Source organism: Sceloporus undulatus, chromosome 6 (genome assembly GCF_019175285.1).
Source record: "Sceloporus undulatus isolate JIND9_A2432 ecotype Alabama chromosome 6, SceUnd_v1.1, whole genome shotgun sequence".
NCBI lineage: Eukaryota > Metazoa > Chordata > Lepidosauria > Squamata > Phrynosomatidae > Sceloporus > Sceloporus undulatus.
The window spans coordinates 114,822,191-114,839,026 of record NC_056527.1 but is presented as its reverse complement, the minus strand read 5'-3'; the positions used below and the strand labels follow the sequence as shown (position 1 = coordinate 114,839,026).

At 43.4% G+C, this 16,836-nt stretch overlaps 1 protein-coding gene across 2 annotated transcripts in view; it reads left to right on the top strand.

The window, feature by feature from the left end:
- The first annotated feature begins 12,196 nt into the window (after positions 1-12,196).
- Positions 12,197-16,836, top strand: part of MYH6 (myosin heavy chain 6) — a 41,481-nt gene continuing 36,841 nt past the window's right edge. Inside the window, exon 1 of one of the 2 annotated variants that reach the window (XM_042475572.1) lies at positions 12,197-12,255. The gene's annotated coding sequence lies outside the window, so the exon portion shown is untranslated. Of the gene's footprint in view, positions 12,256-14,355; positions 14,388-16,836 lie in introns of those variants that run through there. The other variant, XM_042475573.1, reaches the window with a different exon arrangement.

Here is a 16,836-nt window from a genome sequence, read left to right as displayed (position 1 = left end):
ACTTTTTAAAGCATTTATCGTTATTTATGGTGGTCTTCTATAACTGCTCATCCTCTCTGCTAATTACAGCTGAAGCTTTGTGAGGTGTGATGACTGGTCATGGTGGTTCATGTTGATGGGCATTGTAGTCTATCATATCTAGAGGGCACTAGATGGGGAAAGCTGACCTAAGGGTTATCCACACTGCAGATATAACCCAATTTGACACCACTTTAACTGCCATGACTTAATCCTGGGACTGATCTAAGGCTGCTTCCACACGGCAGATATAACCCAGTTTGACACCACTTCAACTGCCATGACTTAATCTTGGGACTGGTCTAAGGCTGCTTCCACACTGCAGATATAACCCAGTTTGACACCACTTCAACTGCCATGGCTCAATTCTGGGATCTCACTATGAATTCTGGCAATTGTAGTTTTGTGAGATATTTAACCTTCTCTGTCAAAGAGCTTTGATACCACAGCAAGTGACAACTCCTAGGATTCCATAGGATCCATACATGGCCGTTAAATTAGTGTCAAACTAGATTACTTCTGCAGTGTGGATGGAGCCTAAGTGATGAAACTGAATAAATAATCACAGAACCAGTACTATGCATTTGTTTTCTGGGGAAGCCTTTATCATTCTCACTGAAGACTCAGGAGACGGGGTTGGCACTTTTGCCTCCTGTGAATTAGACACCATCCTGTTTCACACCAAGTAGAATAGTTCCCATTGGAATTTGCTGCTGATGTAAAAGGAAATGGGAGAGACTGGTTTCTGTTGCCTGATGAACAAAAGGCAGATTAAAATATGCATATGTGCAAATGACATTAAGCCAGGCTAGTAGGTGCCTAAAAAGGGATCACAGGCATTAAGTCCAATATGCAAGAAGATTAAAGGAGATGAAAGCACGCAGATGTATAGATTAGTCTGGCTTACACCGGATCTCTTGATTAAACTGATTAAAATAGGTTGGCGCTATTAAAATAGACCTGCAAGGATTAGAAGAGGACTATAGTCAGATTTAAAAAAAAACAGGTACAAGCAGAAGGGGGCAACTCTTGAGTAAGTTCCTCTGACTTTCTGAAGAAGCCGTGAAATCCCCGGAGACATTTTGTATCTGGTGAGATACGAAACAGTTCTAGAGCAGCACAGAGGAAAAGAAAGGTGACAAACTACTCCTGTGTGGCTCAAGTGATCCACAGGTGCAGATCCCATTGCTTTCCCCCTCCTGCTCCCAGCACCTCTGCCAGCATGCTTACATGGGTGCAATGTAGCAACAGGACTCCAACTAATGGCCCTTGGAGGGTGGAAAGAATGCCTGATGGGTACCTTCAGTCATCCAAGCAACATGGTACTCCTTCAGGTTGTAGAAGATGTTTGACATATTCACATGGGGAAGGGACACAGCCAGATAGATATTCAGTCATGTGAAGTTGGGGCAAGTACTGCTTAAGAGCCCTGTCTTCCTTCACCAGTGCCATCTGCTGGGAATCAAAAAGGCTCTAAATGGGACAGGCCTTGTGGCTAAGATGCATCTCCTCTCCTCCACATTTTCCTTGTTTCCAGAAGTTAGGAATAAAGGTAAGGACCTTCTCTCTCTCTCTCTCTCTCTCTCTCTCTCTTTCTCAAAGAAACACCCTCCTGAAGACACATAGCAAAAGCAGCTCCCTGGGATGCCAAGATGGTTTTAAATACAGGCATCATTAACTGCTGCCAGAAAGATAACAGCCTAATCACAAAAAACAGTTATTGACCACTTAAAAGTGCATTAGAACATTGATCAGCATCAACAAGATAATGAATGTTAATCCTCTGTTTGTTGTTGCGTGCCTTCAAGTCGTTTCTGATGTATGGCAACCCTAAGTGGTTTTCTTGGCAAGTTTTGTTCAGAATGGGTTTATTTTGTGTCTTCCTCTGAAGGTGAGAGAGTGTGACTTGCCAAGGTTACCTGGTGGGTTTCTGTGGCTGAGCAGAAATTTGGACCCTGATCTGCTGAACCATTGTCCAACATTCAAATCACTACACCGTACTGCCTCTCAAATCCCCCATACAGCATCTTTTTAACTGGCGTAACTACTACTAAGGAAGTTCAAGGAAGAAAGTTCAAAGATAAGACTACTATTGAACGTAAAGAAAACAAAAATAATGATGACAGAGCGTCTAGAGAAATTCAACCTAGACAATGAAGAAATAGATGTTGTAAAACAGTTCTTATACCTGAAATCAAACATTGATAGGAATGGGAACTGCATTCAGGAAATCAGATGATTAAGAATGGGGAGGGCGGCTATGAAAGAACTAGAAAAGATCCTAAAATGCAAAAATATACAACTGATCACAAAAGTTAGAATCATACAAGCTATTGTATTCCCTAATACCGTGTATAGATGTGAGAGCTGGATAGTTAAGAAAGAAGATAGGGAAAAAATCAAAAAGATAGGAAGAAGAGTGCTGAGGATGCCGTGAACAGCCAAAAAGACAAACAAATGGGTCGAGCAGATCAAGTCAGAAATCTCCCTGGAAGCCAAGATGACAAAACTGAAGCTGTCATACAATAAAAAGGCACTGGAAAAAAACAATAATGCTAGGAAAGGTGGAGGGAAGCAGAAAGAAAGGAATGCCACATGCTAGACGAATGGACTCTATTAGGGAGGTCATCATGGGTATGATTTGTAGGAACTAAGCAGAGCAGTGGAGGACAAGGGTTCTTGGAGATGTCTCATCCACAGTGTCACCATGGATAGAAATCGACTCGAGGTCAGTTAACAACAAACCTCAGAGCCATAGTCCTAAACTTAAATCACTATACCACACTGGCTCTCCAATTCCCCATACAGCATCTTTTTAACTGGCATAACTCTAAGAGACCAAACATCTCTAATGACTGAGAATGGGATTATCTTCCTAGCACACCTGATGAAAGTTCCATGTAACTCAAAACCTCTTACCTTTTGGAAAATGTGGCTCCTGCATACGATCTCCAATCTCTCTCTTTTCTTCTAAGCAGCAGGTCTGGGAGGCAATTTCCTTCCACTTGCATCTCCCAGGGTGATGCTGGTATATGAAATATACACAGAGAGAAACAGTGGAAAATCCACTTCTAGTTGGGGTGGGGGAGAAACAGTTTCTTTCTTTTTTAAATTTCAAATAGGGCCCACAGTCCCTACAACCTACTTAGAAGGGGAACTGGCATTCCTAGAGACTTCCCAGAGAGGTAATTAAATTTTTGGTTTTTTTACTAGTAAAAAGGGCCACAAAACAGTGTGGAGGCCACATATGCATTTGGGGGAGGATTGAGAACAAGAGGCACAGAGTTAGAATCATAGAACTGGAAGGGATCTCAAGGACTATGTAGTCTAACTCCCTTCAGCACAGGAATCAGCAACGAAAGCACTGCTGTGATATCCCCATCCAATTGCTGTTTAAAGACTGCCAAAGAAGGATATTCCATCCTCTGAATTGTTAACAAGTATCTCCTCTCTGTTGGACTACGACTCTAGAGATCAGGGTTTGATTCCTAACTTGGCCATGAAAGCCACTGGGTGACCTTGGGCAGGTTACATATTCTCAGCATCAGGGGAAAGCAATGGCAAACCTCAGCTGAACAAATTTTGGCAGGAAAACATCAAGATAGGTTCGCCATACGTCAGAAGTGATTTGAAGGCACACAAAAACAACAAACTCTCCCTCCAGGCATAAAACCATTCCTTCCCATCTTCAAAATGTTCTTCTGTTCCCCAACAGAAAATCTCTATTGAGTATTTCCAACCTCCAGAATATCTCCTGTCTCACATCCCAGTCATAAACCTAATAGAATCATAGAATCATAGAGTTGGAAGAGACCCTCAAGGGCTGACCAGTTCAATGCCCTGCCATGCAGCAACACACAATCAAAGCACCCTGGACAGATGTCCTCTTAAGAATTACCTAATATTGAAAATACCTGACAACATCAGGTCTGGAACCACAACATGTGTGTGGCTCTTCTTGCTTGCAATTCAGCTGGACTGACAAGGGAGCATGGTTTTGATTCCCCACCCCACTCCCCTTTCGAGGGAGGGACAGGAGGCAGCTATAGGGTGGGAAGAAAGAAATAGGGTACTAATGCACTCTTTGATCAACCCTAGTTTGGAGAAACTTGGAGAGTGAAGAAGAGGCATTGTTGACTTACCTGTGGACCTTGCAGGAATATCACCTGCAGCGAAATGAAAATAAGATCAAAAGGTTAGATTCTCTTCCAACAAAACATGGGCCTGTCCTGACCTTTTTTAAACTATTATGTATAATGTGAAGTTGAAGGCTTTCATGGCTGGCATCCACAAAAAAACTATTCCGTATAATAATTTTTATTCAAAAATTAACACATAAGTAAATAGACATACATAAACACTGACACAAACTCAGACATACATACAAACAACAATCTCCTTTCCCCTCTTTAAAAGACTTCCCATTTTTCTCTCTACCCGGTTTCTTAAATAATAATATTCTCTTCCCTGCTAAGGTCTTCTAAATTCCTCTTTAGCCTGTGCTGGCTTTTTTAAAACGGTGCATCCCTTGCCTTCTGCTTTGCTCCTCTGACTGTGTGATTCCATCAGTCTTCCATGCAACTTTTGAAAACTGGGGAGAGGGACAGATAACAATGCAAAGCATGTAAGCTGACAAAAGCTGCATCTGCAATGTAGAAATAATCTGGTTTGACACCACTTTTAACTGCCACGGCTTAATGCAATGGAATTCTGGGCATGGTAGTTTGTTGGGGCACATGTCCAGAATTCCATTGCATTGAGCATGTCAAACCGGATTATTTTTGCAGTGTGGATACAGCCCCTGTGGGAGGTCTGGCTCATTGAATCCATACTGTGGAAAAGTTGTCAAAACGGCAGGGGTGTGTGATTTGTGTTTCCTGCAGAGGGTGGTGGTGCATAAATTCTGCCATCAGCCTTGACCCTTGTTGTCATCCCACCTGTTGCCCACCCGCATGCTAAAATGGCTCTAGTGACGTTACCAGAGTCTTTGTGTCCAGCAGGTGCACCAAATCTCCAAGAACCTTTTTTAAAAGAAGAGAAACTGGTTTTGATCCGCCCTCAGAGAGACAATTGTCTCTCTGCCTCTCACTCCCTGGCTCCCCTCGGCCCCCATGATCCCGTGGAGCATTGGCCAGACCCACGAGGCAACTGAAAATAGATGGGGGCATGTTTTGAGGATGCCAATGTAGTGTAGCGATTTGAGCATTGGACTATGAGTCTGGAGACCAGGGTTTGGATCCTGGCTTGGCAATGGAAACCCATTGGGTGAACCTGGGCAAGTCACACACTCTGAGCCTCAGGGGATGGCAATGGCAAACCGCCTCTGAAGGAACTTGACAAGAAAACTCCATAATAAGGGTCGCCTAAGGGTTACCATAAGTTGGAAATGGCTTGAAGGCACACGATGACAACAGCAACATATGTTTTGGGATAATGGCACTGGGGGGAGTTTAAAATTAAAGTGAAAACAAGGCACGGGTGGGATATTTGGGAAACTGGGTTTAGTGGCAGGTGTTCAGACTGGAGCTACTGTGGTCGAGAATGGGGCCAGCAGAGGCAAATCCAAGGTTGTGCATGTTGTGCACCTTCACATTGTTTCCGACTTATGCCAACCCTCAGCAGGGACGTAGCTAGGATTTTAGGAGGGGGGGTGGGGTTCCAGACTAAGTGCCACCATTATAATGGGGATTGGGTGCGGCGGTGCAGCAGCACACACCATTCATTTTTCTAACGGAAGGGGGGTCCGGACCCCAAGAACCACCCCCTTGGCTACGTCCCTGCCCTCAGGCAAACCTGATCATGGGAGTTTCAAGGTTACCAGACACCAAAGCCAACAGCATTCAGCATTTGTTGTCGTTGTTCTTGTGTGCCTTCAAGTTGTTTCCCACTTAGGGCAACCCTATCACAGGGTTTTCTTAGCATTACATTTCTGTACCACTTATCAGTCCCCACTCTCTAAGCAGTTTACAATTTGTAAGCCAATTGCCCCCAACAAACTGGGTACTCATTTTAGTGACCTACGGAAGGATGGAAGGCTGAGTCAACCTTGGAGCCCCCTGGAATCGAACTCACAACGTTGCGCCTGCAGTACTGGCATTTAGCCATTGTGCCACCAGGGCTCCTTTTCTTGGTAAGATCTATTCAAAGGAGATTTGGCATTGCCTTCCCCTGAGGCTGAGAATGTGTGACTTGCCCAAGGTCACCTAGTAGGTTTCCATGGCTGAGCAGGGAAACGAACCCTAGTCTCCAGAGTTGTAGTCCAACATTCAAACCACTACACCATGCATCCTCCCTTGCAAAGTCTAATTACCCCCATATCCTTCCCCAACGGATTTCAACATGGGTGTGTTGGGGAATTAGGTGACCAAAGTCTCCATCTGCCCAAATAGTTGGGCCACCTGTACCCCTAGGTCTAGTCTAAGAAGTCCTCATTTATCATCGTGCCATTTTCTAGAATATACAAGGGTCACATATTTTCAGCCCCAGAAAATCCTTTCACAGAACTCCCATTTCACAGTCACCATAAGTCAGAAACGACTTGAAAGCACACAACAACAACCCAATGGAGGAGGGATACAGGTGCTGCTCAGTGCCCTCCTTGGAGAACACAAGAAGAGTCCATTGCTATTATTAAGGTGGAAGTTAAGAATTGAAAGACAAGAGTCATAGTCCAATGCTCCAACCACTACACCATGCATCCTCCCTTGCAAAGTCTAATTTCCTCCCTTATCCTTCCACAAGTGATTGGAGTGTGGATGTGTTGGGGATTAGGTGAGCAAAGTCCCCATCTACTCAAATAGTTGAGCCACCCCTACATCTGGTTCTGGTCTGACAAGTCCTTGACTTACCACAATGCCACTTTCTAGGATATCTCAGGAGTGGGCATTGCTAGGGCATGGAGGTCGCACATTTATGATAACATTGGCACCATGTGTGAGTGAAAAACGTGTTTTTTGGCCAAGCACTTTGGGTAGAGAATGGAGTTTTGTGGACACTGAGAGCCAGTATGGGGGAATAAAAGAGAGCCAGAGTGGTGTAGTAGTTTGAGCGTTGGACCATGTCTCTGGAGATCGGGGTTCAACCATGGAAACCAACTAGATGACCTTGGGTGAGTCACACACTCTCAGCCTCAGAAGACCCCATGATAGTCTGGCCTTACGGTTGCCATTAGTTGGAATTGATTTGAAGGCACACAACAACAACCATTCCAATAATGGAGGGATACAGGGGCTGCTGCTCCGTGCCATCTTTGGAGAAACACGAGTCCATTGGTGTCATTCCAGCAGGGGTTAAAAACTGAAGGACAATGGGGCAAACAGATGTGGGTCAAATGTGAGGAATACTCTCAACAGGGGAGGAGGCACAGCATGACAATGGCTGAGGATCAATAGCACCCAGATTCTATTGCAAATGACATTAGACTTTGATTACAAAGACACATTTCCACACATGCCCCACACCCACTCTCTCTTTGCACCCCTTCTGCCCCCCTCCCCAAATCCCTGGAATGTCTCACCTCTTTCGGGATAACAGTTGTACTCTTGTTTGGGTATCCACTTTATACTGACTAAGTGGGCATTATGTTCAAGGAACGAGGCCAAATTTAATTCCTCCCAGTGTTGCTTGCTCGCACTCTTCCCTTTCGGCCGTGGAGGAGACAAGGCCAAGAGATAATTAACTTTGTGCATCCCCCCCCCCCTCCTCACCGCAAGCCTCCCCTCCCTCAAAACTATTCCCTAATTCTTTTTGTCTCGATATAGAAAGGCCAGGATTCCAGAAAGCGAGCCAAAGCCGAGAGGCTGTCAACAGCAGCTGGGTGTCAAGAAGGATATTTCCCAGAGACAGGAGAATGCAACACTCCCAGATACCAAATCCAGGGTCCTCACTCCACCCTGCACCCCTTGACTGACCTGTCCAAACTCCTATTTGGGCAATCTTGCACATTTTCGACTAAGCAGTGCCTCCCCACCCCATGCATCCCCATCAAATGTTGTTGTTGTTGCTGCTGCTGTTTTTGTGTGCCTTCACCCTAACACAAACCTATCATCAGGTTTCCTTGGCATGATTTATTCAGGGGGAGGTTTGCCATTGCCTTCCTTGAGACTGAGAGTGTGTGACTTGCCCAAGATCACCCAATGGTTTTCATGACTAAGCTGGGAATCAAACCCTGGCTGCCAGTGATAGTCCAGTGCCCAAACCACTATGCCACATGGTTCCTCCATCAAATGTCCCATCCCATAAAAAGAAACGTGATGTTTAACATTCCTTTTGTTCACAACATGGAAGTGGACTTGTGGTTAAATGCAAAGGTCATTTATTTTTTGGTGAGGGAAACCCCTTCTGTACATGCTCAGCAATGCTCTTGTCATCATCGTACCTTTGTTTGTTCAAATGTTGTTGGACTTCCTTGAATGAAGACAGATCCAGGGACTTTCCGCCTACTCCAGCCACTTTATAAAATTTGCTTTAGCCCCACACTCAGGGGGACTACATTGACCTGCAACTGGAAAGCCACAATGCAAGGCATGGGGGCTATAAGTTAACTGCATTTATCTGCTATAATCTTAGGCTGTTGCCACAGTGCTGAAATAAAGCCATTTGACACTACATAGCTCAATGCTACGAAATTCTGGGATTTGTAGTTCAGCGGGGCACTAGAGCTCTCTGCTGGGGAAGGCTAAATATCTAAATCTCTCCTCCCATTGTACTTCACCACACTCACACAATCTCTTTGGTGTTTTAAAGGGATGCAGGCAAATGCCACAGCCTTCCTTTGCCAAAAGGCAGATGATGGAGTCCGCTCTGAGGGTGTCACTTGGTGCAGACTGCACTCCCCACATCCCCGTGATGCAAGTTTTAAAAAGGGAAACTCTTTTTCCACCGGCAAGTTAAGACCTTTTTAAAATTTGTTTAGGCAGACCTTTCATTGATTTTCAGCCATATGGCAGAATTGTCTTGACAGTGACATGTGGTATGCTGTGTTTTTATCTTATACGTTGTTAATTGTGTTTTAATAGCGTGTGCTTATGTGCTTTCAAGTCGCCTGTCAACCAGTAGTGACCCCCATGAATTTTAATGGGTATTTTAGGCGAGGAACACTCAGAAATAGTTTTGCTAGTTCTTTCTTCTGAAATATAGCCCACACTACCTAGCATTCAGTCTCCCATCTAAGTACTAACCAGGGCTGATCCTGCTTAGCTTCCAAGATCAGATGGGATCTGGTGCCTTGTTAGGGTATTTAAGCCAATATTTTAAACATTTCAGTTGTTTAATTAAAAAAAAACTTTTGTAATGTGATATTTGAACCAACTTCTATTTTAAATTATTGTAAACAGCCCTGGGTCCTTTAGCAGGAGAAACATGGGATATAAACTGAATAACTAGATAAATAAATTCATTACGATAACTATACTGCAGCAGTAATGTGAACTGAGCACATGCAAAGTGCCTTTCTGTCACCAATCTGGCCAAATCATGATTCCTAGGGTTCTTTAGGGGAATCATCACCTGTTAAATGGCTATGTAAACCATCCATCTGGTCAAAGTTTCATGATGGAGACTAGCTTTCCCCAAGCAGCTCATGCCTCAGAAGGCAGTATCAGGATTCAAGATGACCTTAATAGATGGAGAGATAGATCACAACAAACAAAATGGATATCTTTTTTGTGGTCTCTGTATCTCACACAAGTAGGTTATCTCTGCCTGCGCAGTACCTTGTTCTGAATAATGCACTCTGCAGGCATAGATAACATCATTTGTGTGAGTTTGCAGATGACCACTTGAAGAACTACCATTAAGGTGAATGTACATTTTGAAATTAATATACTTGCAAACTAAAATCCACAATATCAACTTCAAGAAGGAGACTATTCAGAAGATACAAAATAAAAGATTAATATATCTATCTTAATATTATAACCTCGTGAGCCTGATAAATTTAGGCATTTACCTCCAAAAATGTTCCACTGAAATCAGTGAATCCTAAATCCAATGGATGTACAGTGGTGCCTCGGGTTACGAAATTAATTCGTTCCGCCGCGGCGTTCGTAACCCGATTTTTTTCGTAACCCGAAAAAGCCATAGGCGCTAGCGCTGGAAAGCCGCGTTTCATGCGAAAAAGCGCCGAAAAGCACCAAAAAATTTTTTCATAAGCCGAAAAAAAAACCGTAACCCAGAACAGTTTTTTCCTATGGGATTTTTTCGTATCCCGGAAATTTCGTAAGGCGGTGCTTTCGTATCCCAGGGTACCACTGTATTAAAATTTCTGAGGGGGATATAAAGATACATTAGTGACTCCTACGTTACACAGATGTACAGTACATTGCATGCTGGTTTGTCTAGTTGTTGCAAGTCCTTTCCAACATCATCTCCAACTGCCTGGTCTGGAATTGGCTGCCCCCATTTTGCAGCCATTTCCTACCGCTGTCCATTCTCTCCATCTTAGTGGCTCTTGCTTCTCCATCGGCCCAGCCTGGCTCCTCTGCCATGCAACTGTTTCCCGCCCTGGGTTATAACAAAAGAAAGGACCAAGGGAATGATCCAAAAGCATCCTTGTGACACAAACAAAAGCGGGTGTTAATCTCCAAACCTCGCCAAGACTGCAATCCCCCCTCTCCCCCTTTAATCCTACCCCTGGGCTTATCCGGCCCTGAGCACCTGTCCATTCTCCATCCCTCCCTCGGCCGGGTCAACAATAGCAGCTGAGAATCGGCTCCAGTCTGAGCGGCCTTGAGAGGTGTGAAGTTCCAGGGGCAGCAGAGCTAATTCCATCGCTCTCTTTTGCTCTCCATCTCAGACTGCCTTCTCTCTCTGACTCCCCTCGCAAAACCCTTGTCCCCTTAAACAACCCCCTGGTCTGCCCAAGGTCAAAGAAGGTGAGGATGGTGGTTTGGGTTGGTGGAAGGCCGAGAATTACATTTAGGTCCCATTCACACTAGGAAAATAATCCGGGATGAATCTAGGCCCCATACAGACAGGCCAAAATAATGCTGCTTCGGGTCACTTTGGAGGTATGCTGTTTAAATGATGCATGCGTACTAAGAGTCCAAAAGCCACGCCAAAGCTATGCTCCAGTCCTAAGGACTGGAGCGCAGCTTCTGGCCTTTTAAGATGTGTGTGTCATTTAAACAGCATACCTTCAAAGTGACCTGAAGCAGCTTTATTTTGGCCTGGGAGTTGTAGTCCCCCTTCCCCCCAAAAGTAACTGCTTTCAACATTGCATCTGATCTCATGCAGGATAGATGCCATTGCCCCCCACGCTTCATGGAGACAGGAGGTTTTTTTGCAACAGGAAAGAGTAGGGTGACTAGATTCATCATCATCCTACACTGGAATCTTTCCAAGAAGCCAGTTCTAAATTCATATACAATAACCCTTGGTAACTACTTTTCCCATTTAATCTACGTGAACTGCCCTAGAAGTTTAATCTATGTAAACTGTCCTAGAAGGGAGAAGGAGGGGAAAAAAGAGAGGCTGGTAAATGTACTGGACAATATGGCTCCAACACAGATGGACCTCAGCTGTCAAGAGGAAAAAGGGGGGGAAAGATTCCATCAGTAAGGGCAGAAATGAGAAAGAAAGCAAAGCAAAGAGTTTAAGGTAAACGGTCCTCAGGGGAGCATCACACAATGAATTCAACATATGGAGGCTGGAAAGATGATGAGACCAGAATTTTCAACATTTATGTTATGTGAATTCAAAGGGTTCATGTAGATTTGTGTGGGTTTTTCAGGAGCAGCCGCAGATGCTGGCAAAACATCAGGAATAAACTCTTCTAGAACATGGCCATATAGCCCAAAAAACCCCACAAAAATCTAGAGTTTATGTTACTTTTTTGGACTGCATGCCCCAGAATCCACTAGACTGGTTTTTTAGAGCCAGCTACCTAGGTAGAGGAGTAGTCCCACCGTAATATTAAGGAGTGGACATGGGTCAGGTTAGATTGTGTGTGTTGAATATTGAAATCTCCCACTCCAACCTTGTGAGGCCTTCAGATTGCAAGCACTTCAGGACAGGAAACTTTCCAGTTGCATTCTGTAAAGTACCATGATATACACTGTTGATGCTAGATTGAATAATCTCCTCTTTAAAGGATTTCAGGTCCCAAGACTGGAAGAAACCCCAGTCTGAAAGAGTCAAGACTTTCTGCCTGTCAAAGCAGACAACAATGGATAGGACAAATCCAGTCAGGAGGGGTATATTTATGTTTCGTATACCCCTTGTACACATAGCCTGGAGGTAATTTTATACGATGTTTGTAATAATTTTGTGCGTGAAACAATTTTGTACACTCAACCATTTGGGGGGGAAAAGCAGTCACTATCACAGCTATCCAGGTGGACAATTTTGGATTTTGGAGTATTATGGAGCTCTAAATGAGGGAGACTCAACCTGTGTTGCTACTATTACTGTTGCAGTTATTACTAATACCCCCCCACACACACACACAAAGAATGCATGCCCTCCAACATTTGACAAATGAAAACTGAGACATGTGGTCAAACAACACCAGAATGTGGTCAGTCTCACCTAGCTTCGTTGAACTTCTTCATTAATAACATTTTTCATTGCTTGGCCTCGTACGTCCCAGTTTTTGTCAAATGTTGGACAGCAATAGGTTTTCAGTAGCACAGGCTGAGTCTCCCTTATCTGAAGATAGTCTGGTTTTACCCACAAAATGTTGGAGGGCATGTTATTGGGTTGAGATCTGACTTGAATGTTATACATGAGGCAATGTGGAAGTTTGTCAGATTTTTAAAGATTAACAGCAGTGATGGGAAAGGGATCAATTTGGGTCAGGACTAGTCTGTTGTAGAGAGGATAGCTTGCTCTCCTTCCCCAACCACTATTTCCAGATAGAAGCTGCCTCACTCTCCCCCATCCGCTGCCACAATTTCCTTCAAGGAACAAGTGGTCTGACACTTTTCTACTAAACCTTTTAAAACTGCCATTGTTTCTATTTATGTCATGTCTAATTTGGCTCTCAGACAGAAGGAACTCTTCATGTCACACAAGGCCAGTTAAAGGTGGAAGGACCACATGGCAGCCCCTTCCATTCCTCATACAGCATTGGATTGGCAGCCAAAATCTTTCTTCATGATAGTATTCTCTGATCTGTCAGTCAATCACTTTATCTATAGCTTGCCTTTTTGTTTCCAAGAGTGGGACTTGTTCAACTTACAGGATAAAAACAAATGCATGAAAAATCAGACGTAGGTTAAAACATACCAAAAGTTATTATTAATGTATTGCTTATGGTACTGTTTTTAATCTATGGTTTTAAATTAAGGCTTCTTTTTGGTAACAGGACATTGCAAAGAAAAGAATGAATGAATGAATGAACGAATATATATATATATATATATATATAATAAAGAAATACTTGTACAAGTATGTGTGTGTGTGTGTGTGTGTGTGTGTGTGTGTGTGTATCTTCAATGAATATTTTGTAATTGTTATCACTTTTTGTTGCAAGTATATATTTAATTAGTATCCATTAGATATCTTTAAATTTAAATGTCTTTAAAGAAACCAAAAAGATTAATGTTGCATCTTGCTTTAGTTCAATACACCCCGAGAGGGAAGGGAACGAAGATGAAATCTATGAAAGCTTATGCTGCCAACTTCTTTCTTCCAGGTGCTGCAAGGCCCCTTTGCATGCTGATTTTCCAGCTATACCTTTGATTTCTCCTTTATCGTTTATCTGGGATTTCTCTTCCTTTCGTAAATAATTGCAGCCTCTAGTCTTGTTCAATTTGTCGATGACTTTTATTCTCTTACATCAAAATTAGGTTTGGATCACTCCATATTCTCCATATCCCCCAGCCTTCCTTCTGGCTCAAAAAAACACACTGGGCTTTATGCAATGTACTTTAATGTGAGAAGCTCCCAGCTATGCTTAAGCATCTTCTCCATTCCAGAAGTCTTTTCCTTGACCATCCTTTGTTTCTCTCCATCCATATTTCACTCCTGCAAGTGCGCACATAGACTGTCATTCTAGCTCTGTTCTCTTATCTGCCACCAGCATCCTCCTCCAAGTGTGTCTGTCCCCCTCCTCCTCCTCCTCCTCTGAGGAATGTTTCTCTCTTCTGGGAATCAAGGGATTGGGGGGTGGGAGGGAAGGGGGACAGATGAAGGGATGAAGAAGCACACCATTCATGGTCAGGCTGGACCTCCAGAGAGCCATCTCTTGGCCTCCTTGTCATCATGTCACTCACAGCTGCCATGGGCTTGCAGGGAAGCAGGAGGGGGAGAGACTGGGATGGGGGGGTGCTGCTGGTGCTATTTTGGATGGAAGGATATAAAGGGAGGGGGATCGTGGGAGGCTCAGATCTTGCCCAGACTCCAGCCTGACTTGCCTTCCTGGCAGTGTAAGTGTTGGGGCACATTTGGGGGGGGACTTGGCGGGGAGGAAGAAAATGGCTCAGAGAGAAGAAGAAATCAGTTGGGGGTACAAGGTACTGGTGGGAACTCAGAAAGACTTGCAAAAAGAAAGAAAGGGTGTCCTCCAGCGTAAGACCAGAGTTTGAAAAAATGGATTGGCTAGATGATTAGGGAGTTAGAGTCCAAAAAAGTTACTTTTCCATGTTCTGCAAATCTGGTAGTTTTTTTTGGGTTTTTTATCATGTTCTGGGGAAAACTGTCATGTTCTTCAAATTTGCTAGAGACCCTTTTCCATGTTCTACTAAGACTGCTCCAAATATACCTGCAAAACTGGATGAGGAAAGAAGGTAGAGGTTACCTGTTTCCTGACCCCCAGATGAGTTGGCACAAGTTTGCTTTTGTAGGGAAGGGGGTTTGGGAAGAAGTGATACATCCATCTCTCTGTGTAGGGCAAGCATCTTTGTGTTATGTAACTGTATATATGGGTGCAGTGGATGTGCCAAGGATGCAGGGAGGGAGTCGGGAAAGATAAATTGTTTTTGAGGATGGGAGGCACAGAAACCAAAAGTATCTTGTATTGGATCTACTTCTGGGTTTTACAGAATTCCTCATCTAAAGTTCCAAAGGGTTCTTGCACCTTTGTTGAACTGTTAATCCAAGAAGGCGAGGTGGATGAGGGGAAAATAACCCAACTTTCCTAGAAAAGTGGCTCTTAAGCAGAGAAGATGGAATTCAGAGGAATGAGTTAATGCACAGCAGGGGTAGGAAAACTGTGGACCTCTAAGTATTGTAGGACTACTTCTTTCATCAACCTGACCATGCTAGCTGGGGCTGATGGGAGATGGAGTCCAATAATGTCTGGAGAACCACTGATTCTCTAATCCTGAAGGAGAATATATTTCTGCAAATTGGATGCAAAACTGGCAAGAGAGAGAGAAAGAGGGAGAGTGGAATTGGTAGTAAGTAGAATAAAGGAGGGAGATAGCTTTAAAAACATGAAGGGGTGAAAACTTGTGGGGGCGGGGGGACAAAAGTACAATGGTATACGCTGGTGTTTGGTTCTAGGACCCCATGGATACCAAAATCTCTGGATGCTCTACTGCCATTGTATACAATGGCATAGTAAAATGGTGTCCTTTATGTAAAGTGGCAAAATCAAGATTTGCTTTTTGGAATTTATGTATTTTTAAAATACATACAAGCCGTGGATGCTTGACTCGGTGGATAAAAAAAATCTGTGTCTATGGAGGGCTGACTGTAATGGGGAGCCACAGAGAGAATTCAGCAGACGGTTTTTGTAGAAAGTAACAGAAGATGGCGGAGGGACAAGAGACGAAGCAGAGATTGATGTCTAAAAGAACAAAGATTCCGTATAAACATTTGGTGGCTGGCGGGGAAGGGATTAAGGAGGTCTAGTGAATGGGACTAAAAATAGAGTACAGGATGGAGAATAAAGAAGTGAAGAGTTGTTTAGGAAAGAGACAAGAGACTGATGAATGGAGGCGAGTGGAGATCTGGAGAGCAGAAAATAGTTTGGGGATAGGACAACAAACTGTTTGCATGAAGAAGTAAGATACAGTATAGGGAAGTTTTCTGGGTCTCTCACCCTGCACAAACTAACTTAGGGCTGTTAAACCATCATGTCATTTCATCTTCATGTCTACAAAGCAGCTGTCTGTCCTTAACTCCACATTTCTGACAGATTCTTCCAGCTGGTGATCCCACCCTGGCTAGGAAAAGTCAATTGATTCCTGAGATCCAAGAAATTCCAGGACTAGGGGTGGAAACACCAAAGTTCATATACCTACTGAGCCATGAAACTCACTGGGTGACTTTGAGTGGCCAACCTCACAGGGTTGTCAGGAGGCTAAAAATGGAAGAGGGGAAGAACACTGCATGCCATCTTGAGCTCCTTGAAGGAAAGACAGGACTAAAATAACAGCAACAAAGTCATCATCATCATCATCATCTATGATTTATTTACAGCCTGCCTTTCCCCCAAGACTTGGGCTCAAATGGTTTACAAATTTAAAAGATTACAGTGGGCTCATGAGATCCGCTGGGGTTTGGTTCCAGGACCCACTGTGGATACCAAAATGTGCGGATGCTCAAGTCCCATTATAAGCATGCTGTGGCAAAATGGTGTCCCTGAAATAAAATGAGGAGGGGGGAAAAGGTTTGCTTTTCAGAATTTTTGAATTATTTTAAAGCCATAGATGGTTGAAACCATGGATGTAGAATTTATATTTATTTATTTAATATTATATTATGGATATGGAGAGCCAACTGAACATTATAAATAAAAACATTCAAAAGTCAATGTTAAAATAAAATAATAGCCATGTTAAAGCAATTGAAAACAAAGCTATTTTAAATACAATAAGATAGATAGATAGATAGATAGATAGATAGATAGATAGATAGATAGATAGATAG